This window comes from Marmota flaviventris, chromosome 2 (assembly GCF_047511675.1).
Source record: "Marmota flaviventris isolate mMarFla1 chromosome 2, mMarFla1.hap1, whole genome shotgun sequence".
In the NCBI taxonomy this organism is placed as follows: domain Eukaryota; kingdom Metazoa; phylum Chordata; class Mammalia; order Rodentia; family Sciuridae; genus Marmota; species Marmota flaviventris.
Genome location: NC_092499.1, coordinates 72362862 through 72389108, shown reverse-complemented (window position 1 = coordinate 72389108; position 26247 = coordinate 72362862). Strand labels below are relative to the sequence as shown.

Here is a 26247-nt window from a genome sequence, read left to right as displayed (position 1 = left end):
GCAAATATACAATGTGGAATCCCAGCAACTACAGAGGGAAAACCTGCCAGAAATTCAGCATGTGCCCCTTGCGAGAATCAGTTGCACTCGCATGTGAGTGGATGATAGGGCACGTGTATTTTTGTTCTTCGGGACTCAAGGTGTGTGTCGTGGCACCTGCATGAGCCTCCTAGGTTCACTGGGGAAGGATGGCACCGGAGTTATGGGGCCTTGAGGGCTGGGAGCTGGCTGCTACCTGGACCGATTTCGCTTTCGAAGGGACCGCGACTGCTCCCGAGCGAAAACAGAAAGCTCCGGACTGGTCCTCGACGCTGCTAGGCAGCGTCTAACTGTGGGGTTTATATTTTCAGGCAGACGGAAGAGCCTAGGTCCGAGGCGTAGCTTCCAAGTCTCGGCTCCACCAACAGCCAGATTGAGAGGTTCTCAATCCACGGGGCTCGGACAGTAGCGCACACTCTGTCCAGACCCTGGCGCCGGAGCGTGAAAGTCCCGGTCCTGGCTCTGATCCCGGATTCTGACGCTCCCTTCGTCCCCAACCTGGGCGCCGGCAGCGGAGCAGAGGCGGCAAACGAAGCTGGGTAGGGCAGTGACGTCATCTGCGGTCGCCCCTCCCCCTCCTGCCGGCCCTCGCCGCAGTTCCTGCCCTACGACATCCGGGTCTCTCCAGCTGCTTTGCCGAGCCGCAGCTGTAGCGGCGGAGGAGCCGGCGGGGCGGAGCGGACGAGGGAGTGGGGGAGGGGCGGCGCCGTCGTGAGCGCGCCTGCGCGGGGCCGCGCTAGAGGCGGCGGCGGCGCTAGGGACGGGAGCGCGCGCAGGAGCTAGAGAGCAGTGGTCTCCGCGCCGGCCCGGTCCGCAGCTTCGGGTGCTCAGGCGGCTGCAGCTCCGGAACGGGTGGTTGGGGAGGGGGGTGGGGGGACGCCAGGCAGGTGGGGTGCGAAAGCGATGAATCCTCGGCTTTTCCTCCTCCTTCTCCGGGACCCGCTCTCTGCCTCCCGCTCCAACGCCCGGATGATCTGAACCGCGAGGGCGCCGAGAGCCGGGGGCCCGGACGCAGCCCGGCTCCTCCCCTCCTCCGCCCCCTCCCCGGCCCGCCGCCGCCGCCGCCGCCGTGACCCCCTCCTCGCCCCTTCCCCGGCCGCAGTTGCTGGCGTCGCCGCTGCCTCGGCCGACCAGAGACCTGCCCGCCCGCGGCTGCTCCGGGTAAGCGCGGCGCTCGGGCCGCGGGCGGGCGGGCGGGCGGGCGGCGCGGGCCTGCGCGGCCGCGGCGGCGGACAGGCCTGGGGCCTGTAAACAAGCCGGGCGTCTGCCCGGGCGCTCCCGGGAGGAGACGCGACAACTCCACCCCCTGGCCCGGCCTCTTCCCCGGCGGCGGGCGGCGAGGGGTTAAGGCTCCGCGAGGGCGGCGGCGGGAGGCGGGGGCGGAGTGTTTGTGGCGGCGGCGCGGGGAGGGGGCGCGACCCTCCGGCCGTCGGCGACCGGGCGGGGTGCTTGTGGCGGCGACGCGGGCGAGATCCGCGGGCTGGCCTGACCCGGGAGCTGCCGCGGGACTTTTCCCGAGCTGGGAGGGAGTGGCGGGCGCCCCACCGGCTCCCGGTGTTCGGGGCTCCAACCCTCGGGGTGGGGGTGGGGGTGGCGCTAAGCTTCCTTTGAACCGGACTTGAGCCTCAAAACACCAGATTTGGACAATTTGCTTCTGGTTTTACAGGGGGCAGGGCTGAGAGTGAGGTTTCTTCCGAACTCAAGTCAGTGATGCCTTCCAGTTCATTCATTATTCAGGCATTGAGCAAGTGAAATTCTACTGATTTCTTATCCTTTTAGCCGTGTATATTGGATAAAAGTTCTTGATGTTAGAGTTGATTGAAGTAGGGTTCTGTTCTGCTTGTACATTTTAAAGAAACTTGTAGCTTTTTCTTGAAAGACAACTGGTTGTAGAGTCCTCTACCAACCACAGTTTTAGATAGGTTTTGAAAATTTCATCACCCAAGACATTTTTCTCCTCTCCTTTAGAGATCCACAAAGGTCACATATTTGAGTTGTCCAAGCAAAGGAATCTGTGTGCCACCCTCACCCCAAATTTCCTGCTAATTGGAATAATGGGACGAATGAGTTTTAAAACGTTATTATAAAAATATGAAAGACAGTTATTGTTTCACAGAATAAATGATTTTCACATTATTAAAAAAGTTAAGAAATTTTAAAATAATTGTTCTGAAAGAAAAGCCATACTCTTTAAACTTCCAGTGCTCCCAAGAATCAAGCAGGGCTGGTCCTCCCAATTCCCTTTATCTCTACACTTCAGCTTCATTCTTTTTTCTTTCTACATATTGGTCTTTTTCCAAAGACTCTATTTCTGTAATTCCTTATTTTACAGAATACAAAACTGAAACGAGGGAGTTAATAACCCACTCCACTCCCTTTTTTCTAATCTCAGATGTTACCTTTACTGACTTAATGTTTCCTTTGCCAGTAAATAATTTGAAGCACAAAGTAACATTTCTTTCCCGATGTTATAGTTATGTTCTTACAGTTTTCTCCCCGCCCCCTTCTATCTGGTTAAACAGTCCTGTAGGGATGATTACTTTAAACCTTGAAGTTTACAACAAAGCCATATTATTGAAACTATAATGAAATGCAGGTGGAAATTGCTTAAAACTTTTTTATTTGATATTTTTTAAGCATTTGTACATTAATGAAGTAATTATGGAAGTGATATATATGTATACACACACACACATCTGTATATGTTTGAGAAATATGGTTGACTACTAACCGGAGTCATCAAATTTTTACATGGCTTGAATCTTTTATATATTTTTACATGGATTGTATCATTTTATATTTTAGTATGAAGGGCTGAACTGAAGATGGTAATTATAGTATAACCTGTTGATGGGCTCACTGCACTAGGAGACAAAAATTGTTTAGTCATGGCTGTGCTCCAAAATACATGTCCATGGATAGGTCCTTTAACTTTTTGAATCTCAATTTCCAAGTCAGTAAGGTAAAAGGGGTAGATTATATTGTCACATGTACTATCCAATTTTTTTTTACATTGTGTGTCTCTTAATATACCTTTAAAAAGAAATATCTGGCATATGCCAGACACTTAGATGTTTCAGCATTATAAAGCTGATTTAAGGTTCTGTTTTATTTAAAAGAAAAAATTGGGAGAGGGGGCGCTGGGGTTGTGGCTCAGTGGTAGAGCACTTGCCTAGCAAGTGTGAGGCACTGGGTTCTATCCTCAGCACTACATAAAAATAAATAAAATAAAGATGTTGTGTCCATCTACAACTAAAAAAATAAATTAATTAAAAAATGAAAAAGTTGGTGATTGTTCTTTAGGAAAACTATTCCTGTAGGTAGCCTTCATTGATTTTTCTGTTGGGATTGAGAAATCTGGATAAACTTACAGTAGGAAGGAAGGTGGAGATTCCAGTAGAGACAAAGTATGATTGAGACATCTGGTTTGAACAAGGTCAGGACCCTTGGTAGATAGAAGGGAAGGGTATTATAAGAACACTTTGTGCTGGGCGCAATGGAGCAGACCTGTAGTTGGAGGCTAAGACCAGAAGATAGCCAGCCTCAGCACCGGTGAGGTGCTAAGCAACTCAGTGAGACCCTGTCTCTAAATAAAATACAAAATAGGACTGGGGATGTAGCTTAGTGGTGGAGTGCCACTGAGTTTAGTCCCCCCAAAAAACAAGAGCACATTGTGAAGGTTTTTCTGTCAGTTCAAGCTGGGTCTTGATTTTGTTTTGTTAAATTCTGTTTGAAAAATTGTTCTCTAATATCTCATTTTAACCCCCCCCAAAGAAATCTATAGATAGCATCTCATTTCTATCATACTGTAAATATTTCTGAGCAGATATTAAATACCTATATTCTTTGAATTTGTTCAGACTATGCCAAGGCTGTTATTCTGGTTTAACTATGAATATTTAAACTAAAGACCAACAGGCCTACAGGGAGCTTGTTACCTGAAATGCTCACCTATGAGAGACAGATTAATTGTTTAAGGTGTTAGTGTGTGCTGATGTAAAAATAATTAATTTTAAGGTGATATTTTGATGTTCTCTTCAAATGATTATCTACTTCCTGGGCAGAGGACTCTCATCTTCTTCTTTTTTTTTTTTTTTTTTTTTTTTTTGGGTACAGGGATTGAGCACTGGGCCACTGAGCCACATCCCCAGGCCATTATGTATTTTATTTAGAGACTGAGTCTCCCTGAGTTGCTTAATGCTTCACCATTGCTGAGCCTGACTTTGAACCCTCCATCCTCCTGTCTCAGCCTCCCAAAATGCTGGGATTACAGGCATTCGCACCGCACCCAGTGACTCTTGTCATTTTTAATCACATCAGGAGATAGTCTTTTAAGAAAAGCAGCCCAAGTAGACTTTTGGAGGAGTTACACAAAAAGATAAAATAAGGTGTGGCCCTGTGAAATATGTGGATCTTTGGAGAGGGGAGGGCATGTGAGGCAACTAGATAAAAGCTGTTTTCTTATTTCTGGAGTAGTAATTTCATGTCACAATAACAAAGATATTTTAAAATGTAGTTACTTTTATTTTTTAATTTTTTAAAATTTATTTTTTTTAAATTTTTCTTAGTTATACATGGACACAATACCTTAGTTTATTTATTTTTATGTGGTGCTGAGGATCAAACCCGGTGCCTCACAGGTGCAAGGCAAGCGCTCTGCTACTGAGCCACAATCCCAGCCCCAGTTACTTCCTTTATTATTTTGCTGTTGTTAGCCAGGATATGTAAATTTTTCTGACCTGTGATTAGTAGCCACCTTTACATGAAAGTACTTTTGGTTAACCTTTATCTAAATCAAAAGGTTGATTCTTATTTTTTCTTCCTTTAGTATCAAATGCACTTCATATTATATAAGGATTTGTACTTCATTATTAGTCTCCAGAATATATTCTGTGATGATTTTACTCTTTACCATCCTAGCTATCTTTGTACCACCTAGATATTCTCTTTACCTAGCTTTTCTTCTACTAAGGCATGTAGGAAGAGTAACAATTGAGGGGAGTGAGTTCTGTGTACCTCTATCTAAAATGTAATAAACTTCATAATTTTTGTAGGAAACTGAAAAGTACAGATTAATTTGTATTGATAAATAGACTGTTGATACTGTATTTATTTTATTTTTTTGGTACCAGGGATTGAACCCATGGGTGCTTAACCACAGCCACATCCCCACCCTTTTTTGTTTTTTATTTTGAGACAGGACCTTGCTAAGTTGCTTAGAGCCTCACTAAATTGCTGAGGCTAGTTTTTGAATTTGCAATCCTCCTATCTAGGCCTCCTGAACTGCTGGGATTACAAGTGTGCACCACCATGCCTGGTGATACTGTGTTTATAATAATAAAGGTATTATAAGTATTCCTTGAGTGTATAATAAAAGAGGGAGATTGAGTTTTTATAATTCTAAATGTGTTGATTTCTAATTCATTGACCAAAGTGTATATAGTATTCATATTTAGGATATGAATTGAAAGTTATTATTTTTATGGATAATTCAGTATGAATTAAAATCTTATGAAACTGAACTTCTATAAGGTATAGAAGAAAATAAATGAAAGTACTTTATTGACTATTTGTGTTAGGCTTTAATTTTTCACCGTTAATTTCTATTTTAAATCCAGTCAGCCCTTCATCTTTTGGGGGTTTGCATCCATGGATTCAACCAGCCCTTCATCTCTTTGGGTTTTGCATCCATGGAGAGTTCATTGAATATTTTTAAAAAGCCAGGCGTGTTGGTGCACGCTTGTAATCTCTGTAGCTAGAGAGAGAGGGTAAGGCAGGAGGATCAGTTCAAAGTTGAGTTCAAAGCCAGCCTCAGCAACTTAGTGAGGCCCTAAGCAACTCAAGTAATCTCCTGTCTTTTAATGAAATACAGAAAAGGACTGGGGATGTGGTTCAGTGGTTGAGTGCCCCTGAGTTCAATTCCTGGTACTGAAAAACAAAAACAAAACAATCCCCCCCAAAAAAACGATGACGACAACCTTGCATCTCTGCTCAGCGTGTACAATATGAGGATCTGCAAATTTTGGTATTTGTGGGGAGTCTTGGAACCAATTCCACCATGGATACCAAGAAAGGACTGAATAGACAGAAAGAACCTAAATAACATGCCAGCATTAGATCTGTGTAATTAAAAAAAAAAATTCCTGAGTGGATTTTTTTTCCAATTATATGAGCCTTCTTGCTTCTGGGAACCAGAATTTAAAAAGCTGAATGTTAACATCTGATTCATAGAATCCTAGAATTAAAATGAGTATAACTGTATATACTTATAAGTATATATAGTTGTCTTCTAATGCAAGAATCCCTTCTAAGACATTCAGAAAAAAATGTAAGACATCAAATTCTTTTATCATTTCTAGAGTTTCAGAAGTTAACAGAAGCAAAAAGTTTGGTTTCTTCAGCAGCCACTGTTCAGATTGGGGAATCAATAATAATTCTCAAATGGTTGATATCTTTAATGAATGATATGGGGCAGTATTTCTGAATAGATGTAATTAATAGAGCCACATTGAAGGCCCCATAAAGCAGGCAGGTAGAGCTAGCCTTTGAAAGAGAGAGAACTGAGTTGAGTTCCTGCTTTGCCACTTCCTAGTAGGGTGTTCTTGGGTAAGCCCCTTCTCTCCAAGCTATAGTTTCCTTACCTGTCAAATGGGAATTGGCTTCTCATAAGGTTATCTGGAAGATTCAGTGAAAAGATTATATAAGGTGCTTGACACATTTTATACCGTGAAAACGTGCCACTGCTATTGAGTACATGAAATCCTGAGATACTTGGGGGGAGTAGAGGCAGACTGGATGTAAAAAGTTGTCTTGTAGTTTTAGCAGTAAGCCTTGAACCAACTGAGAAGAGATTGTGTAGAGAATTTAGAACGAGTATTGGGTATATAGAGATGTCATGTGAATAGACTGAAAGTTAAGAGGTAATTGCAGAGAGTTGAGTATGAGTATTTTTATAAGTTGGAAATAATTCATGGGTTTGGAGTTAATGGTTAGGTGTGAATAGATGGTTAAATTGTGGGTAAAGAGTAACAATATAAAGCAAAGGTGAATGTTCAGACTAGAATGATCAGTAAGTAGGGAAGAATAGGTTGGTATTTTGAAGAGGAGTTACCTTTCATGGTTAGAAAGGAGCAAGAATCATTGCTACAGAAAAAGATGTTGGAAACTAAATCATTCTGATTAACTCAGTCTGACTTTTTTAATTATTATTTTTAGTGAAGTCTTCATAGAAGGCATTAAGGCTTTTTTTGTGGGTCCTGGGTTATTTAAAGTTGAAAAATTCTCTTTCCTGCTAGCATCCTATACTGTACCCCTCTCTGTTTCCATTCTATAAACATCACAAAATTCTTTGAAAAATAGTGTTTTTTGCATTTCTCTTTTCAGTATATACTTCAGTGTTTTGCTTTTAGAATAAAGATCAGACTTCTTGTTTTTGCCTTTGTTACTTTCTATGATTGTATCTCAGGCATGATCTATTTCAGCCAAACTGGTATACTTGTCATCTCTGAAACACATCCTTTTCTTTTTTCTTCAAGGATCTTTGCTCTTGCTGATTTGCAGTTTGAAGTTCTCTTCTTCTCCAGCTATTGTTTGTTTTGTTTTGTTTTTGTTGTTGTTTGCAGCACTGAGGTTTGAACCCAGGCCTGGAAGAGCATACTAGACAAGTGCTCTACCACTGAGCTACATTCCAGCCCACTTCCTTTTTTCTTTCTTTCTTTCTTTTTTTTAAATCAAAGCTTGTTCTGATATTTCCTCCTCTACAGTCTTCCCGGTTCACCAATGTTTCTGCTCTCCTTTCTCTGTATTTCTATAACAATGTCTACATTATTTATATGGCTTTAATCATCATATATTTTACTTCTAAGTATCTTAATTTCATGTCTTAATTTTATAATTGTGTTCAGTTAATTCTGTAGGGAAAATATAGTAACTTATTATTATATCTACAGCCTAGCACAATGTTTTGTGGATGGTATACATTAAAATATTTGGTAAGAATTAAATAAAATCTACCTGGGAGTGGAAATTACCACTGTAGGAGGAGGTTGTAGGAGTAGTTACGAGCTTTCTGATTGCAGAATTTCTTTCTGACTCTATTCCTATATAGTATTTTGGATGCACTTGAATATTTAAGTGTGAAGATTACATAAATATGAAGTATGCCAGGAGCAGTGGCACATGCCTGTAATCCCAGTGGCTGGGGAGGCCGAGACGGGTGAGTTCAAAGCCAGCCTCAGCAATGGCGAGGCCCTAAGCAATTCAGTGAGACCCTGTCTCTAAATAAAATAGAAAATAGGGCTGGGGACCCTGGTACAAAAAAAGAAAAAGAGAAAGAAAATGAAATATGGCAGAGTTCTCATGTTGGTATAGGAGATTAGGTTGACTGCTTCTGGACCTATAGATTTAACTTTGAACTTCCTACATTTTGACTTTGAGGGTTAATTGGGCATTTATAATCACGTATCTCTTCAGAGTATTTTACATTTGTAGATATTATTATAAAGTAAATATTATCTTTTAAACCAGAGAGAGGAATTGTGGGATCACAAGAATCAGATAATATATTAGTTACAGAAGAGGCTAACTACCAACTGATTAAACAGATGGCTAACATAAATAGTCTGTATTCATATAAATCTCTAAACTTTAAACCTCATCAAAATGTTGAACTATTTCTAGTATTTAGAAAATATATAGTAAAATTACCCTTATTGTTTTTTTTAATTATTTTTTAGTTGTAGGTGGACACAATACCTTTATTTTATTTTTATGTGGTGCTGAGGATCAAACCCAGTGCCTCATGCATGCTAGTTGAACGCTCTACCTCTGAGCCCCAGCCCTAGCCCAACCATCCCTTATTGTTTTTTTTATTTTAAGTATTTATTTTTTTAGTTTTTTAGGTGGACACAATGTCTTTAATTCATTTTTATGTGGTGCTGAGAATTGAACCCAGTGCCTCACACATGCTAGGCTAGCGTGCTACCACTTGAAGCCACATCCCCAGCCCCAAATGTTTTTTAGTTTTCGATGGACCTTTATTGTATTTGTTTGTGGTGCTGAGAATCGAACCCAGTGCATCATACATGCTAAGCAAGTGCGCTACCACTGAGCCACAACCTCAGCTCCTGTTTGTTTGGGTTTTTTTTAACAATATTAATTGAATACTATTTTTAACCTTATTTATTTATTTATTTGTGGTGCTGAGGATTGAATCCAGGCCCTTGCATATGTGAGGCGAGTGCTCTACCACTGAACCATAACCCTAGCCCCCTTATTGGGTTTTTAAATGAATATTTCCTTATAGTTAGTGACTGCTTAGATCCATCTATTAAGAGTATGATGCTCATGAGACCAGAATAATGAATTTGATTGTGTTTCTCTTATGTTTTTTTAACCTTGACATTAGTTAGTAACAATGAGCATTTATTTGCAGGGACTATTTTAAGACATTTTTAATTGTCACTTCTAATCTTCGTAATACCCCTATACAATAGTTTTATTACTTCTAACAGATGAGGGAATTGAGGCAGAGCAGCTATTTGCCCAAAATTTTACAGCTGGTTATAGAAGCCAAATATATGTCCTGGGCTTTCCAAAGTAATTAATAAGCCATTGTAGTTTTATGTTACTGCTGAAAGTCTGTTGGCCATTGTGATGGGTCAGATACTTTTTAATGTATGAAGGATATAACTATAGTTCCTTTGTACTGAGAGAGTGAATCTTTTTCTTTTCTTTTTAATATTTTTTAGTTGTAAGTGGATCTTTTATTTTATTTGTTTACTTATATGTGGTGCTGAGGATAGAACCCAGGGCCTCACACATGCCAGGAAGTGCTCTACCACTGAGCCACAACTCTAGCCCCACAGAGGGAGAGAGAGTGAGAGAGTGAATCTTGTGATGACATTGTACCCTAAATTTGAAAAGTTCATTATCATCTCAGTCAGCTTCCTTTAGAACAAGTCACCAAGAAGAGATATACCAAAAAAAAAAAAAATCTAATATATAGGTATAATACAATTAGTTCTGCAAACCATTTTTAGTTTTGTCTTAGGGCTTTTATTTATGATCACTGGTATAAATTATTCCATTGTTTTGTTTTGTACCAGGGATTGAACCCAGGGGTGCTTAACCACTGAGCAACATCCCCAACCCTTGTTTACATTTTATTTAAAGACAGTGGTAGATAAATAAAAGACAGGGTCTCACTGAGTTGTTAAGTGCCTTACTAGGGCTGCCTTTGAATTGGGATCCTCCTGCCTCGGCCTCTGGAATCACCAGGATTACAGTCATTGTTTGCCACTTCACCTAGCTCCATTGGTTCTTTGTTCCAGTGCAATTCTTAGTTTAAGAAGATTTTATGTGTATGAACATGTGTACTTACTGGGGATTGAATCCAGGGTTGCTTTACCATTTAGCTATATCCCCAACCTTTTTTGTTTGCTGTTGAGTCTTGCTAGGTTGCCCATGCTGCCCTCAAATTTGGCATCCTCCTGCCTCACCCTCCCTTGTAGCTAGATTACAGGTAGGTGCCATGGCTCCTGGCCTCTACTCATTTCTATGAGGAATTTATAGTAGAGAAAATTGAATATAAGCCAGAAATATAGTAGACTGTGAGAAAGCATAGGTCATGTATAATCTGGTTTTTAAAATTTAGACTAGTGCTTTTTTTCACCTATGGTATGCCTATCTCAGGGATGTAGATGAAATTCATCATGATATGTGTAGCTTAATTATTTTACTTGAAGTATATGCTATTCATCTGGGCACCGTACATGCCTGTAATCCCAGTACTCAGGAGACTGGAACTTAATTCAAAGCCAGGCTGGACAACATAGCATGACCTTGTCTCAAATTAAAAATTCTAAAAAGGATTAGTGATTTAGATCACTGTTAAAGCACTTGCCTAGCATGCAGAAGGCCCTGGATTTAAAAAAAAAAAAGTTACTCAAAGTTCTGTTGTACTGTCTCAAAGAATTAAGAACATAATTTGTGACCAACTTTGTCTTAGATTTTCAGAATTCTTAGATTCTCTTTTGTTTAGCATGAGTACCAGAAAATTTCATCAAATTTGGTATAATAGGAGATGTTGCTTGTTTGCCTTTGTTGTTAGAATTCAGAAATGAAAGTATTAATGATAAAAGATAACAAGATATGGATGTGTATTTTCTTTGTTGTTGTTGTTTTTATTTTCTAAATAGAATCTCAAAACTTACCAGGCTTTAGAAAACCATCTTTGTAGCATGCCATCATGCTTCAGAATGTTAAATAGAGAATAAATAAAATTTTCACTGTTTTGTAAAGCAGTAGAAACTATTCTTGTCTGTAAGTCTGTTTGGGATGTCAAGAGGCCTATCTTAGAAATGACAGCTTTTGTTCTGTGGTCATCCCCCAGTTTATACATTGTGTTATTGATAAACAGTCATTTGAATCAAATGTTTTATTAGCAAGCTGCAGATTTGCTTTTGGGTCCAAATATTGTCTTTAATTTTTTATTAGTTATTGATGGACATTTATTTATTCATTTGTTTATATGTGGTGCTGAGAATTGAACCCAAGTGCCTTGCACATGGTAGGCAAGCGCTCTACCACTGAGCCATAACCCCAGCCCGGGTCCAAATATTTTCTTATTAGCAACTGTCATGAATATTTTTGTAGGGAAAAAACAAAACTGGAACAATTTATTATATAGAATAAACAAGATGGAAATACTAGGATACAGCTTGTTGGTGGGTCAACTTCTATGAAGAATACCTTTTTCTCTGTAGAAAAAGCACTGCTGACAAGCTTTTTTTGACAACTGATATTTGTCATTCATTTTCCCACACATTTATCAAGTGTCATTATGTGCTAAATAGTATGAATAAAAAAGGTATGATTTCTTCCTTCATGGGTTTTAAATCTAAAGTGAGAATTCACACAGAAGTGCTATGATAAGGCAAATATATGATTCTGTAAGCTAAGGGTTGATCGATTTCTTGAGATGAGGAAAATGATAGGGACTCTCAAGAAGTTCATTTTGAGCTGCCAGGTTCACTTAGACTATTCAAGTTTAGGAGGTAGCTGGATATAATTTTTTAAGGTACTAAATAAAAATTTAACTTTATTTTTACTTTTGCTTACTTCCCCAGAACCCATCTCCCTACACACAAAGCATCTTGTTTGCCAACAATTTGTAGATTCAGTGAATGATTCTTGAAGAATGTTAGATTTATATCAACAGAAGTCTGTCCGAGGCAAATGCTGTTGGTCATTTTTTCCAACAGGGACATTCCATATGTGTAAAATATTTAGAAGCTCCATGTGTGTGAATGAATCATTTTTCATCTTAAATGTATAATAACATTTTTTTTCTTTCTTTCAAGTTAAAATACAAGTTTATCAGCAAATATTTATAAAATGTTTGTCTGAAAGGTTTTGTTTTAAGCAAAAGTAAAAAAGGATGAATTGGCCCAGAAAGTCAGCTATTATTTTCTGGGTCAGTCTGAGTCTGCATCTTCAAGGGTGCAAGGATTAAAAAGCAAACTAGGAATTTAATCCACTTCTGAATTTGTAGACAAATTATCCATAATTGATAAACTTGAATTAGTTAGGAGATGAGGCTAATTGAGATTATAAATATTGGAATGTTCTTAGAAAATTTTAAGATAAAATAGCTCTGTGCCATCTAAATCTTTTCAATAGTTTGCTTTTACCATACTTGTTAATGAAAATAGGTCAGTATCTAATTTTTATAGTCACTAGAGCCCTCCAAGTAAATTTAGCATTGATATTTTTCAGGCAATTATATAGTGTACTTATAAAATTTACTTTTTTTTTTTTAAAGATATTTGTTTTTTAGTTGTAGGTGGACACAATACCTTTATTTATTTTCATGTGGTGCTGAGGATTGAACGCAGTGCCTCACATATGGTAGGCCAGCACACTACCTCTGAGCCACAACCCCAGCCCCTATAAAATTTACTTTTAAAAATTATGTAGAACATACCTTTGTATAAATTTAAGACCTCTACCTTATGCAGTATGTAATTCAGATCTCTCAGCACATGCCTAGAAGCTGAGACATTTAAAAGAATGAAACAGAAAGAAATATGACAGTGGCAAGCCTTTGTTACATGCACTTTGTGAAACAAAAACTGTTGCCAAGATTGGTACAAACTGACTATGATTTGATCACTTGCAAGATTTTACTTGTTTTAGCAAAGACTGATTACTTTTTAATAATTTGGGGGTAGGGAAAAAATGATCTTTAATAAAAAGTAGAATTTGTCTTATTTTGGTTGGTTTGATTCATTTTAGTTTTATTTTTGAAATTTTATTTTTAAGCTTTGGGGCACATCTAACTCAAAGTTCATTTGTATTAGAATCATTTGAGTGAAGTTTAGTTAGTCAGAGGAGGGTGAGTAAATATTTAATTGAATAAAGTAAATACTTAGTTGAAGCTATAAGATGAAATATTTGGCAGCCAAGACATTTTCAGGTAACTTCTTTAACTGTTGGAAAAATTAATATAGTATAGATATTTTAAATATTAATTGATATACTTTATTGTTATTTTTAACCTTTTTATGTAAAATAAAAGAAAATCATAAAATCACAGTAATATTATTGGGCTGGGAAAGTAGCTCAGTGGTAGAATGCTGTTTTCAAATTTAAACCAAGGCTCAATCTCATCACTACTAGTATTTGTAACTTAAAAGAATATTTGCCATTAATCCTCTCCTCTCGGAGGTGCTTTCACTGTGGGTTGCTCTGTAGTCTCAGCTTTGCCTAAAATGCCACTGTAGATGTTATTTCTTTTCTACCTCAAATTCAGACTTGCCTAGATTCACTGAAATAGGTTTCCTTTTGCAGCTGGGTTGCCTGGATTCTACCATTTTACTCTCTTACCAAATGGAAGAAAGAAAAAAAATTAAAAACAAGAAGGGAACAGAAGTGATTATTCAGGCTGGGGGAGGGGCAAATTGGTAAGAACAAGATTAGAAAAGAATATTCTCATTTCAAGGATACTAAATTTGTGGAAAATACAATACAATGGAGACCAGAAGAAAACTTGGAGACCATTTAAGAAGGAATGAGACCTAAATGGGGGGGAAGAGGGGAGGGAGGGAGGGAGGCAGAGATGTAATATGGTAGGATAAGAAGATAGGTGAAATTTTAAAAATTTTCAGTTCTTAATTTTGAATTGTAGTGATATGCCAATGATGCACAAAGGGTAACTCCCTTCTTTGAAGAGATTTAGCATCCTTCAGTTATTCTCTTTCTAAAACTTTGTGGAGGAATTTTGAAGTTGAACTATAAGTCATGCATTCTCTTTGCGTTGTTCCAATATCATCAGGTTGGAGCCAGTGCAGAGTAGGAAACCAGTATAACCTTGAGATTATTATTCAGAGAAATCTCCGAGAACTGAATGATACTATTCTGGGATTTTCAAGTTAGAGTAGGAGAAGTCTTTCTGAGTGTTGCCCATGTTCATTACTTTAGAGAGGTCTATCATTGTCCAGGAAAATGGAGCTAATTGAGAAATTGCTTGGTTTGATAGACCAGAGGCTTTCTGGTTGGATCACAATTACTAGGAGCCATCAGTAGAAGTGCCCCCAGCAGAGTCAGAAACTCATACAGCTATGAAGTCCTATAGTAAACAAACTAAATTTGTGGGGAAGAGAATGTGAACTCTTGGAAACTGTTAGTACCGCCGGTATTTGACCACTTAGATGTTATAATTTTAAACCTATATTCAGTTCCTTGTATCAGAAATGTTGCTCAGATTTTTCCCCCCAATATTGGGGATCAAACCCAGGAGTGCTACCAATGAGCTATATCCTCAGCCCAGCTTTTTGTTTTGTTTTTGAGACAGGATCTTGCTAAATTGCTGAGGCTAGCCTTGAACTTGGTTGGAATCCTGCTTCAACCTCCCAAATTGCTGGGATTACAGAGTGTGCACCACTTACCCAGCTTGCCTAGATATTATGTATACATTTCTTCTTTTTTTTTTTTTACAGAGAAAGCAGGTAGTGAAGATAGGTTGTTATTTTTTTATAGTAATTGAGATTCATTGCTTAACAGGGTAAAATGTTTTGTTTGACTTAAATGAATATTTATTAGTAATGAAAACTAAGTTCATAAAATATGCATGTATTCTTTGTTTTGATAACAAAGATTCCTTTATAAAAGATTTCTTATATAAATCTTCATAATTGTTTTACAGGTGACCTATATTATAGAAGAAGAAACTTAAAAGTATTTGTTGATTTAACTAGCTAACGTACAGGATTGAGTTTCATTAAAAGAATATTGAAACAGAGGAAATGGGAAAATATTTTTATTCCTAAGGTAAATTGGGAAGGACATTTCTGGAGATACTGGCTCTAATAACTGGAAACTTAGAGACCCTGTAACAAAACTTGTACCTCTAACCAAAATAAGATGTGGGAATTGAAGGATTGCTGCTATAATGTAAGAATGTTTTAGAAAACAAACTATGGACTAGGGATATAGTGCAAGGTCCTAGGTTCAATCCCCAGCACCACAAAAACAAAAACACCATAAACTATCAGAAGATTAAGCTCTGCTGTGTGGGACTAAGGCACCATTATTTTGCTGATGTTTTCTGATTCTCAGTGTAATGAATGTTGATATTAGAGAACCTCTCCCTAATGCCTTAGTCAGGGTTAATAGGCACTGGGCTTAAGAGGCACTGCAATGTCCAGGTCTTAATTTTCTTAAGAACCTACATCTAACCGTTTTATGTTACTCACTGTTTTAGTATATCCTTCAGAAAGATAGATTGCCCTTCTAAGTGAAGTATATATATTTTTACTCCTTTGCCAATGATCAGCATTAAAACTTATCTTGGAGAGGGTAATATGTAAAAAATAAATGTGTGTTTAATAGTTAGTGAGGTTAATCACTGCTTCATATATTTATTAGCTATTTGCATTAAAAAATTATTCATTGAATCACTGTTCTTGTTCTTCGCCCATTTCTTTTCCTTTAAAGTGTTCATTTTTGTTGTCACATAAGAACCTTTTATCTATTTGGAATATCAACTCTTTCTATATATTGTAAATAGTCCAAGGTGTGTTTTCTTTTCAAGTTTATGAGCTTGGTTTCACAGTGTAAAAGTTTTATTAATACGGAGTCCCTTTTTATTCCTCTGGAGTCAAGTCTTTTCATCCTTAAAAAAGTCCCTTCTCTGGGGCTGGGATTGTGGCTCAGTGACAAAGCGCTTATGTGAGCGCTTGCCTCACATCTCTGAGGGACTGGATTCGATCATCAGCAACACATAAAAAGAAAGGTATTGTGTCCATCTACAACAACAACAACAAAAAATATTTTTTAAAAATCCTTCTCTGCTGTAAGAATATAGAAATATTTGTCTAGATGTGCTGGTGTGGTTTGATTAGTACAAACTTATATTTAATCTCCTGATGTTTAAGTTGTGAGGTAAAGAGTCATTCACCCACCACAGGAAGGCAGGAGTGGAATAGGTTAGTTGTACTAATAATAGTTGTTTGAGTCTCTGTTCGTATAGCTCTTTCTGGAATCTCAGTTTTGTTCCACCGATAAATTTATCTGCACCAGCAATACCTCTTAAATACCATAATTTGAAATAAAATTTTTGTATTTTAAATGTTATGAATTCTCATGTTGGTAGAAATGTGTTGGCATTCATTAACATTTTATTTTGGAATTATGTCTTGAAGTTCTGGGACCCAAAAGTCCCACTTGTGATTATATTGAATTTATGGAATGATAAAGTGAAGATAGTCATGTTTATAAAATTGAATCTTATCTTTGAAAGGGGAGTGTTTTTTTTTTTTAATTCCGAAGCCCTCTTCTGAAAGGTTCTGAGTTATTTGTTATTTATTTACTTTATTACTATTTTTTCATAAGCTTCTACGTGCAAATTGTTAATAGTTTTCTTCTATGGTTTTCTATAATCTGATAACCTTTTTCCCTTAAGTATTAGGTTTCAAGTTTGCTATCACATAGTAATTACCTATAAATAGCAGTTTTATCTTATAATTTTGTATCTTTTTGCTTATCATGACTTATAACATTGACTAGTCTTTTTAGACATTGCTGAGTTACAGAAATAAGAGCAGGTATCCTTGTTTTTTTTTTTCCCCTTTCCTGCAAATTGTTCCAATCACAGTGTTTCCTCTGTGGCTTGAAAATATGTATTATTATTTTAAGGAATAAATTATAGCGAAACCCTTTTAGCATATGATATAACCACGTGATGTTTTTTCCTTTGAACATTTAAAAAGATATTCATAGCTACTTTCCTAAAATGAACATTACTTGGTGACTTATGACATATATTTTACTTAGGGTTTTCTGCATCATGTTAATGAACATGTTTGGATGGCAGTTCTGTATTTTTAGGATTGGCTTCATCAAATTTTATATCAGGATTATGGTGGATCTGTAAAAGTAAACAGGAAGTTCTTTTTGTGTGTGTTTGTGATCTCTAGGTATTTTGGGGAGTTGTACAGTATACTTCTGTTTTTGTCAGCTTTTTCATCGCTGTGACCAAAAGACCCGACAAGAACAGTGTAGAAGAGGAAAAGTTTATTCAGGGCTCACAGTTTCAGAGGTCTCAGTCTGTAGATGGCTGGATCCATTGTTCTGGGCCGGAGCCGAGGCCGAACATCATGGTGGAAGGACGTGGAGGAGGAAAACAGCTTTGCTCACTAGGGACAAAATGTAAACCCCCAACACACACACCCAGTGACCTACTTCCTCCAGCCACACCCTACCTGCCTATAATTATTGCCCAGTTAATCCATATCAGTGGATTAATGCACTGATTAGGTTAAAACTCATAACCTGGGGCTGGGGTTGTGGCTCAGCTTGTGTGAGGCACTGGGTTCGATCAGCACCACATAAAAATAAATAAATAAATAAATAAAAGATATTGTGTCTGACTACAGCTAAAATATGCAAAATATGTTTATATATATACACATATGTTTATGTGTGTGTGTGTGTGTGTGTGTGTGTGTATAAATCATGTCTAAATCATAAACAGCTCCTTTAGGGATTAAAAGATCTTGGTTTTGAAATTGTCTTGCCTAATTCACTTTTATTTTTAATAACTTCAGTTTGAAAATAATCCAAAAGTTGCAAAAAAAAAAAAAGTACAATGAACTATTTTCCTAAATGACAAGTTATTAACATTTTGTCATGTTTGTTTTGCAAACCTTTTTCCCTGTGTGCCTGAATATGGATATTCTCTTGGCAGTACATGCATATTTTGTTAATTTTTGGTTTTCTAAACCCAGTTAAGTCTCAGTGTGGACAGCATGCCTCTTTACTCTTAATATTTAAATGTATATCCCCTAAGGATAAGAATTTAGGACATTCTCTTATATAACAATAGTTCAGTGATCAAATTTATGAATTGTAACATGTATACAATGATGTTATCTATATACATTTGATAGATTTAATCAAATTGTCCCAGTAATGTTCTTTGCAGCAGTCCTCCCCATCCTGCCATTACATATTACATTTTGTTGTCATATGTCTTTTAACCTGAAACGTTCTTAACCTTTTTTTAAGTTTTTCATATTTCATGAAGTGTGAAGTGTTTTGAGGGGATAGTTCTTTGCCAAAGTTGCTAGTCTTTATTCAGTACTTCTTGGGGGGCAAATATAATCTGTTTCCAAGAACTGTTTCAACACCTCCATATTCTCTATTTTATTAATAGAATTGTACAGTGTAGGCTTTTTTTTTTTAAATTTTCAAATAATTTTCTGTTAGGTGTGTATAACCTATTTGGTCTCTAATTTTAAATAATTATTTTTCTCTGTTAAATTAAATAGTGGGTTACCTGTTTTATTCATTTTTCCTCTTATATAACTTAAGGTTTACCTTAATATTTCATAATATATTCTTTTAGCTTTTCTTATTTTGTGTATGTTTATGGTGGTTGAGTTGAATGTTTAGTATACTATTTTCATTGTTTTGTGTTATGAATTGAATGTTTAATATACTGCTATTCTACCACCCCCAGATAGTTTGAGTTTTCCTGAATAAGGTTTGGTTATACCTCATAGAATATGATAGGACTTTTTTTTCTCACATTGTTTCTAAATATCCTATAATTGTAGAAATAAACTCAATGGAAAGTAGCTTAGCATGCTTTTAAAGCAATTTCCAGAGTTTGAGATTTTCTTCTTTCATTATTGTTACCAGTGTCTGTTATTATATTAACATCAGATAATCCGTATCATTTCACTTTCTTTTTTTTTCCTGGAGTTTTTTGTTTGCTTTACCCTCAGTTGCTTAAATCTATCTTTACATGGTTCTTGTAGTTGTTGGGTTGTTTTTAAAGAAATCCCCCATGAATAATAACAGTGCTGTAATATTTTATGATGTCTTTCTGTTGCCTTCACATTATAAATTATTTTGCTGGGAGTGGAATTGTTGTATTATACCATCATTTAAAGGCATTACCTCATTTTGCCTGTCTGTTATGAAGATGTCTAGGGTCAGCCTGATTTGTTTCTATTTTTATTATTTTTTGGCATATTTAGTTTGTTTGAATTATTTTCTTATGAAAATTATTTTTTTTTTTTTGGTGGGAGGAGTATCTGGGATTGAACTCAGGGGCACTCAACCACTGAGCTACATCCCTAGCCCTATTTTGTGTTTTATTTAGAAACAGGGTCTCACTGAATTACTTAGTGCTTCGCTGTTGCTGAGGCTGGCTTTGATTCTCCTGACTCAGACCTCGGAGCTGCCTGGATTACAAGAATGCGCCTCCACGCCCTATCTTTTTTTTTAATAACCAATTTATGGTTTGATGTTGGTCTTTTTTTTTTTTTAAGTTGTTGATGAATCTTTATTTATTTACAATATATGTGGTGATGAGAATCAAACCCAGTACCCTCACACATGCCAGGCAAGTGCTCTATAACTGAGCCACAACCCCAGCCCTCATTTTGTTTCTTGATGACTCCTTTAAGTCATCAAATTTATATCTTTCAAATTAATTTCTTAGGAATTTAATTCCTTTTGAATTGTTTCATTTTCTTTTTATGATATACTAATTAGGCTGTTGGAGCTTCATTTTTTTCTCTCCTCCAATCTACCCACTTTTGTTTCTTTTTGCTTATTTGCATACTGGATGATTTCTCATTTCTGTTTTTTCCCTTTTCAGATTGTTTGCTTTCAGATCTTCATTCCTCACTATTTCTTCTCATGCCATTTGAAATATTACAATGATTTTTTAAAAATCTCTTAAATTTCTTTTCTTAACTCTATTAATACTTTTTACAGTCTTATTTTTCATCTCCAGATTTTCTTTTATTTTCTTATCTGTTAATTGTTATTTAGTTTTCTTGTAGGCTGGATCTTTCAGATGGAAGTGTTCTGAGTACTCTTTTAAAAGTTAATAGTTTTATTCAGAACCTGTCTGTTTGGGTTCCATAAATTTTGTTTCTGTTTTTGGTTTAAATGATGGTAGTTTTTTCTCCCTTACCCAAAAATAGCATGACTAGATACTTCTTGACTCCTCAGAATACCTGGAATCCATTCATATGTTCCTCCTTTGAATTTAAACTGATAGGCTGATTTATATAGAAGTATCATTTTAGTTACAATTCTCAGGTTTTTTTGAGAGAAGTAATAGCGAACTAATCCTATTAGCTTGTCATAGGAAGAAACTGTCAATTTTTCTCTTGCTACTTAATTGAATTTACTACAGACTTCATCTTCACTTGTGAGATTTTCTTTCCCAGAAGGAGGACTTGACTATTGGGTATTGTTAGTTGCCATGTTTGCTATACTACAAATTACCACAGATTTTGTGGCTTAAACCGATACCATTTGCAGTATTCTCTTACAGTTTTGGAGACCACAAGTCCAAAAATCGGTTTCATTGGGCCAGAGTCAGAATGTCAACAGGAATGTGCTTATTCTAGAAGCTTTAGGGGAGAATCTATTCCTTGCTTTTTCCACTTTTTGGGTGTCAGCATTCCTTGTCTTTTTTGGGGGGTGGGGGAGGTGTACCAGAGATTGAACTCAGGGACATTCAACCACTGAGCCACATCCCCAGGCCTATTTTTGTATTTTATTTAGAGAACAGAGTCTCAGTGAGTTGCTTTAGAGCCTCACCATTGCTGAGGCTGGCTTTGAACCTCAGGATCCTCCTGTCTCAGCCTCCCGAGTCACTGGGATTATATTATAGGCATGCACCACCAGATCTGGCTAGCATTCCTTGTGTTATAATTACATACTCCAGCCTTCAAGGCCAGCATCTTCAAAATTCTGTCTTCAGATCACTTGCATGTGTGTCAAATCTTTGCCTCTCTTCTAAGGACATAAGATTGCATTCATAGGTCTCTGGATAATCCAGGATTATCTCCCCACCTCAAGATTCTTAATCACATCTGGAAAGACTTTTTTTCCAAATTAGGAAACATGTACCAGATTAAGACCTGATATCTTTGGGAGCCATTATTCAGCCTGCTACAGGTATCATTTCATTTTGCCACTTTGGATAAGGCAGCAATATTAGTCAAAAATAGGATGAAAATTCTCATAGGATGAAAAGTCTCAGAATGTAAGCCCCAGAGGCACTTAACCACTAAGCTACTTCTCCAGCCCTTTTAATCATGCAGACTCGGATCCCATGGTGGAAAAGTGGATGAAATGGGATAGATGTAGTGAAGGAGTGGTGGGGACTCCGGAGAATGTATGTTGTTCTATGTTGTTCTGGGGGGAGAGGGGCTAACAACATATGTGAAAAATTCAGGCTACTAACTTGCAGTCCTAGTTCATAGCTTCTTTTTTCTCTCTTTATTTCTTACAAATCAGTCTTTCTGCTGTAGTAAAGTAAATCTTGTTTCTCATAATCATCTTATTGGTACCTAGAGTAAAATTTTAATGGGAATTCATCAGCATCCTTTTAGACTAAAAAATTAGTGCACTGGGTTGGGGTTGTAGCCCAGTGGTAGAACACTTGCCTAGCATGTGTGAGATTCTGGGTTCAATCCTCATCACCATCTAAAGAAAAGTAAATAAAATAAAGGTATTGTGTCCATCTATAACGAAAGAAAAGAAAGAAATTTAGTAATGAAGTTTACCTAGGTATTCCTAGAACTTTACACTTTCATTTCTTATACATTTCTTAGAAGAAAGTAATTGGTAAGTAAACAAGGTTGCTTAATTTATCAATGAAGGATATTAAGCTAAAGGAGTTGTTCAGTGTCACACATTGTTTTTTTGTTGTTGTTGTTGTTATATTTGCAGTGCTGGGGATCAAACCCAGGGCTTTGCCCATGCTAGGCAAGTGCTCTACCACTGAGCTACATCTCAGGCCCCCGATGTCACAATTGGATAGAACTATCTTTGAACTTTAATCTTATTATATCAAGGTATTTCTGGTTTTCTGCTGTTTCATATGTGCTTTCCTGGTGATTTCTTGCTCCCCCCACCCCCTTTTCTGGTGTTAGGGATTGACCCCAGAGGCACTAAACCACTAAGCTACATCTCCAGCCATTTATTTTTATTTATTTATATATATATATATATATATATATATATATATATATATATATAATTTTTTTTTTTTTTTTTTTTTTTAATTTAGGGACAGGGTCTTCCTGAGTTGCTTAGAGATTCTCTAAGTTGCTGAGGCTGTCTTTGAACTCATGATCCTCTCGTCTTAGCCTCCCAAGCTTCTGGGATTATACCCAGCTTGATTTTTTGCATTTTAAAGATACAAATGGAGTGGATCCCTAGTATTAAATTAGATAATTGGGTGATTCTTTAATTCTTTATGGTTTAATTTTTCTAAGTGTATTATTTTATTATTATTAAGAATTCAGGTTACTTCTAATTTTTCTGCTAATATCAACAAATTCATATAGTGATTAAAAACTTGGTTTTAAAACAGTAGATGCTTGCTTGGCTGGATTATTGTTGTTGTTTTTTTAATAAAAAGGATACGAATGTATGCTTTGTATCCCTTAAAATGCACCCCCATATACACTTAAGTAATAGTCTGAGTGATTGTGTACCTTCATGAACTTATTATTATTACTCTTAGTATTCTATTCTCTATTGCCTTAGCATTCCATTTTGCAGTTGAGATGGCTAATACCAATGTGAGACACTTTCCTTTGATGATTTTCTTATGTTTGTCTCAGGAATTTTACATTATGATATTTTGTTTGTTTCCTTGAATTTCTGTCGTTGTGATCAACTAGAAATGGACTTTTAGCAATTAAGCCAGTTAGCTTTTTAAGTTGGAAAATACTTTTTTTTTTTGTACCTGGGATTGAACCCAAGGGCATTTAACTATTGAGCCATTTCCCTAGCTCTTTTTCTGTATTGTTTTTAAGAGACAGGGTTTCACCAAATAGCTAAATGCCTCATTAAGTTGCTGAGACTGGCTTTGAACTTGGCGATCCTCCTGCCTCAGTCTCCTGAGAGAGCGGCTGGGATAACAGGAGTGTGCTACAATCCCCAGCTGAAAATCCTTTTTTAAATTTCTTTGAGTATAGTCTGTATTTTCTCCTTCAGAAAGTCTTTTGGCGGGGTATGTGTATTTTTCTCTTCTTGTTACAGAATTTTTATTATTTACTTCTGAGGTGGTTTTTGAGTTTTATTTATTAAAACAAATATTTACTGATGGTCTATAGTCTACAGTATGCTCTGTCCTAGGAGAATTGACCTAGGGAATTGAAAGGAGGCTTTCCTGACGAACTTGTGCTTGTGTCACAAAGAATGAGTCGAAATTAACTAGGCTAAAAGTTGATGAGATAGGTTTTTTGGTGAAAAAAAAATAATGCTCTTTTAAGTATTTTCAGGAAAGAAGCATGATGAGTACTAGGTACTGTAAGAAAGTCATGATCAGAGTTGAAAATGTGAGGGAGGTCAGTTTGAACTAAGATGAGGCTAAAGAAGGAAGGTAAGGGGCCTGATCATTCAGGGCCTTCACGTTAGTTAAAATGAGCAGTTCTTTCTCTCCCCAAGAAGTGGGAAAACCATTTAAAAGCTTTTAGTACAGAAGTTATATGGCAAAACTTGTATTTTGAAAGGTTTACTTAGGCTTATACATAGTTTGGAGAATGAATTGGAATGACACCCGCATGTATGTGGAAGAGACAAAACATGAAAGCTGAGAATGATGATAGCTTGGAGACTAAAGTGTGACCAGAAAAAGTGGACATACTTGAGAATATTTAGGAAATTTAACCCAAGGACTGATGGGAAATGAAGTAGAGAGAGCTGTCAAAGATGTCCTTGGTTTCTGTTCCCCTTACTGACTGATGGTGCCATTTACTGGTAAAAGCCAGAGATGTGAAAGAATGCTTAAGGAGGAAGCAGCGTAGAAAAAAGGGCCTAGTGTAAGACTTGAGGAATGTCAGTATACAATGGCTTGGATAACCGAGGATGAATTTGCAAAGGACACAAGGATGGAAAGAAAAGTTAGGGGTAGGAGAAAAGTCTGGAGTATGTACCATCTTGAAAAGCCAGTAGGAAGAGTGTTTGAAGAGGGATTTTTGTGTTGAATGCTGCTATGAACAGAGATGGAGTCTAAGCATTGACTTGGAGAGGGACTTGATCCGATCAAATGGGCAGATGACATTTTGGGTATTCAACACTTTTTTCCAAGAAGTTTAACTGTAAAAGGAAGAAAGAATTAGGTAACTAGAGGGGAGTGAGTCATATGAAGACTAATTTTTAATGGGATGAGACTTGAATTTAAAAGCCAGTTGTTAGAAATGAGAAAACGAAGATAATAATTGTAGGATTTCTGAAGAATACGTAAGAACTCTGAGATTTCCTTTGAAGCATTGACTCCAAAGCTGTAGCAGTGGTATTTATCATTGATGGGAACAGAGTCCTATATAAGAATAGAAATATAAGAGGATAGGATGAGTTCTAAAAGAATTCCCTTGAAAAGATTTACTCATTTATTTTTTTGTTCTTTCTGTGATATCCAATCCGCTATTCATTGTCTATTGGAATTTTTAGTTCAGTAATTGTTTTTCATTTCCATGAACCTATTTTCAGAGTGCCTTTTTAAAAAAAAATCGACAGCCTGCAGTTGTTTTATTCATTAAATGTCATGTATTGATATGGGTTTCTAGTTTGGAGCTAATAAATACTAGGTCTGCCTCTTTTAAACTTCTGAGTTAAAAAATATGTATTTATATCCTTTTATTTTTCTCTGCTTGTTTTCTATTTTGTTCAGTCTAAATACCTGAATTGGCCTTAACAGTAATTATAATTCACTGCTTTTTTTTTAAGTCTCAGACAAAAAAAAAGTTTAGATTTCTTCTTTTCCTTCCCTCCTTCCTTTTTTTTAAATGTCTTTTAGAAGGTTAGAGATTTAGAGAAGAAATTATATAGACTTAGAAGCAGGGAAAGATGATACTGAAAGAAGTTTCAGCTTTGTTATGTGACAATCTTCCCTACCTTTTATGTTTATTAAAAAAAAAAAATTTAAAGATTTCAATTACTTCATTTGGACATATACTGCATTGCTTGAGGAGGAGAATGTAGTGCAAGTCCAGGATTCTACATCCTATTGTAATCCTTACTGCTAAACCTGCTTGGTAACCTTGGGCAGATCATTCTATACCTCCTTTTTGTAAAATAGGGCCAGATATATCATTTCTTTTTTTTTTTCCTCAAATGTGTTGTAATTTTATGATGTGCTTAAATAACTGTAAGATGGCTGCCTTGGATTGCAAAGTAAATGTATTAATTTTTATGCCATAAGACTTGGGAAGTTCAACACTACTGTGCATAACCTAAATTATCCTCTACAGAGATGGGGCTGCAAGCAGTAGTGTTTCTTCACTGAGCCCCAATTGTGCCTTATTCCTTAGTATTTTATTATTTAATAAATGTGCATTCTAAGTCGAGTGCAGTAATGCATACCTATAATTCCAACTTCTTGGGAGACTGAGGCAGGAAGAGCCTAAGTTTGAGGCCAGCCTCAGCAACTTAGTGAGACCCTGCCTCAAAATGTTGAGAAAGTGGGTGGGCAGGGGCTGGGTATGTGTAGCTCAGTGGTAGAGCACCCCTAGGTTCAATCCCCAGAACCAGAATATAAGTAAGTAAATAAGAACATTTTGTAGGCCAGCTGACCATTTGTCTTCATCCTTGAGAACAAGGATTGATAATTCCCTCTTGATTGATTGATAATTCCCTCTTGATTTCCTTTCAGTCTTTAGGTTT

The 26247-nt window shown here is 37.0% G+C and overlaps 1 protein-coding gene across 2 annotated transcripts in view; it reads left to right on the top strand.

Annotated features, from left to right (window-relative positions):
• Window positions 1-886: 886 nt before the first annotated feature.
• Ppm1a (protein phosphatase, Mg2+/Mn2+ dependent 1A) overlaps window positions 887-26247 on the top strand; it is a 42974-nt gene continuing 17613 nt past the window's right edge. The window contains exon 1 of one of the 2 annotated variants that reach the window (XM_027929510.3): window positions 887-1200. The gene's annotated coding sequence lies outside the window, so the exon portion shown is untranslated. The remainder of the gene's footprint in view (window positions 1201-26247) is intronic. The other variant, XM_027929511.2, reaches the window with a different exon arrangement.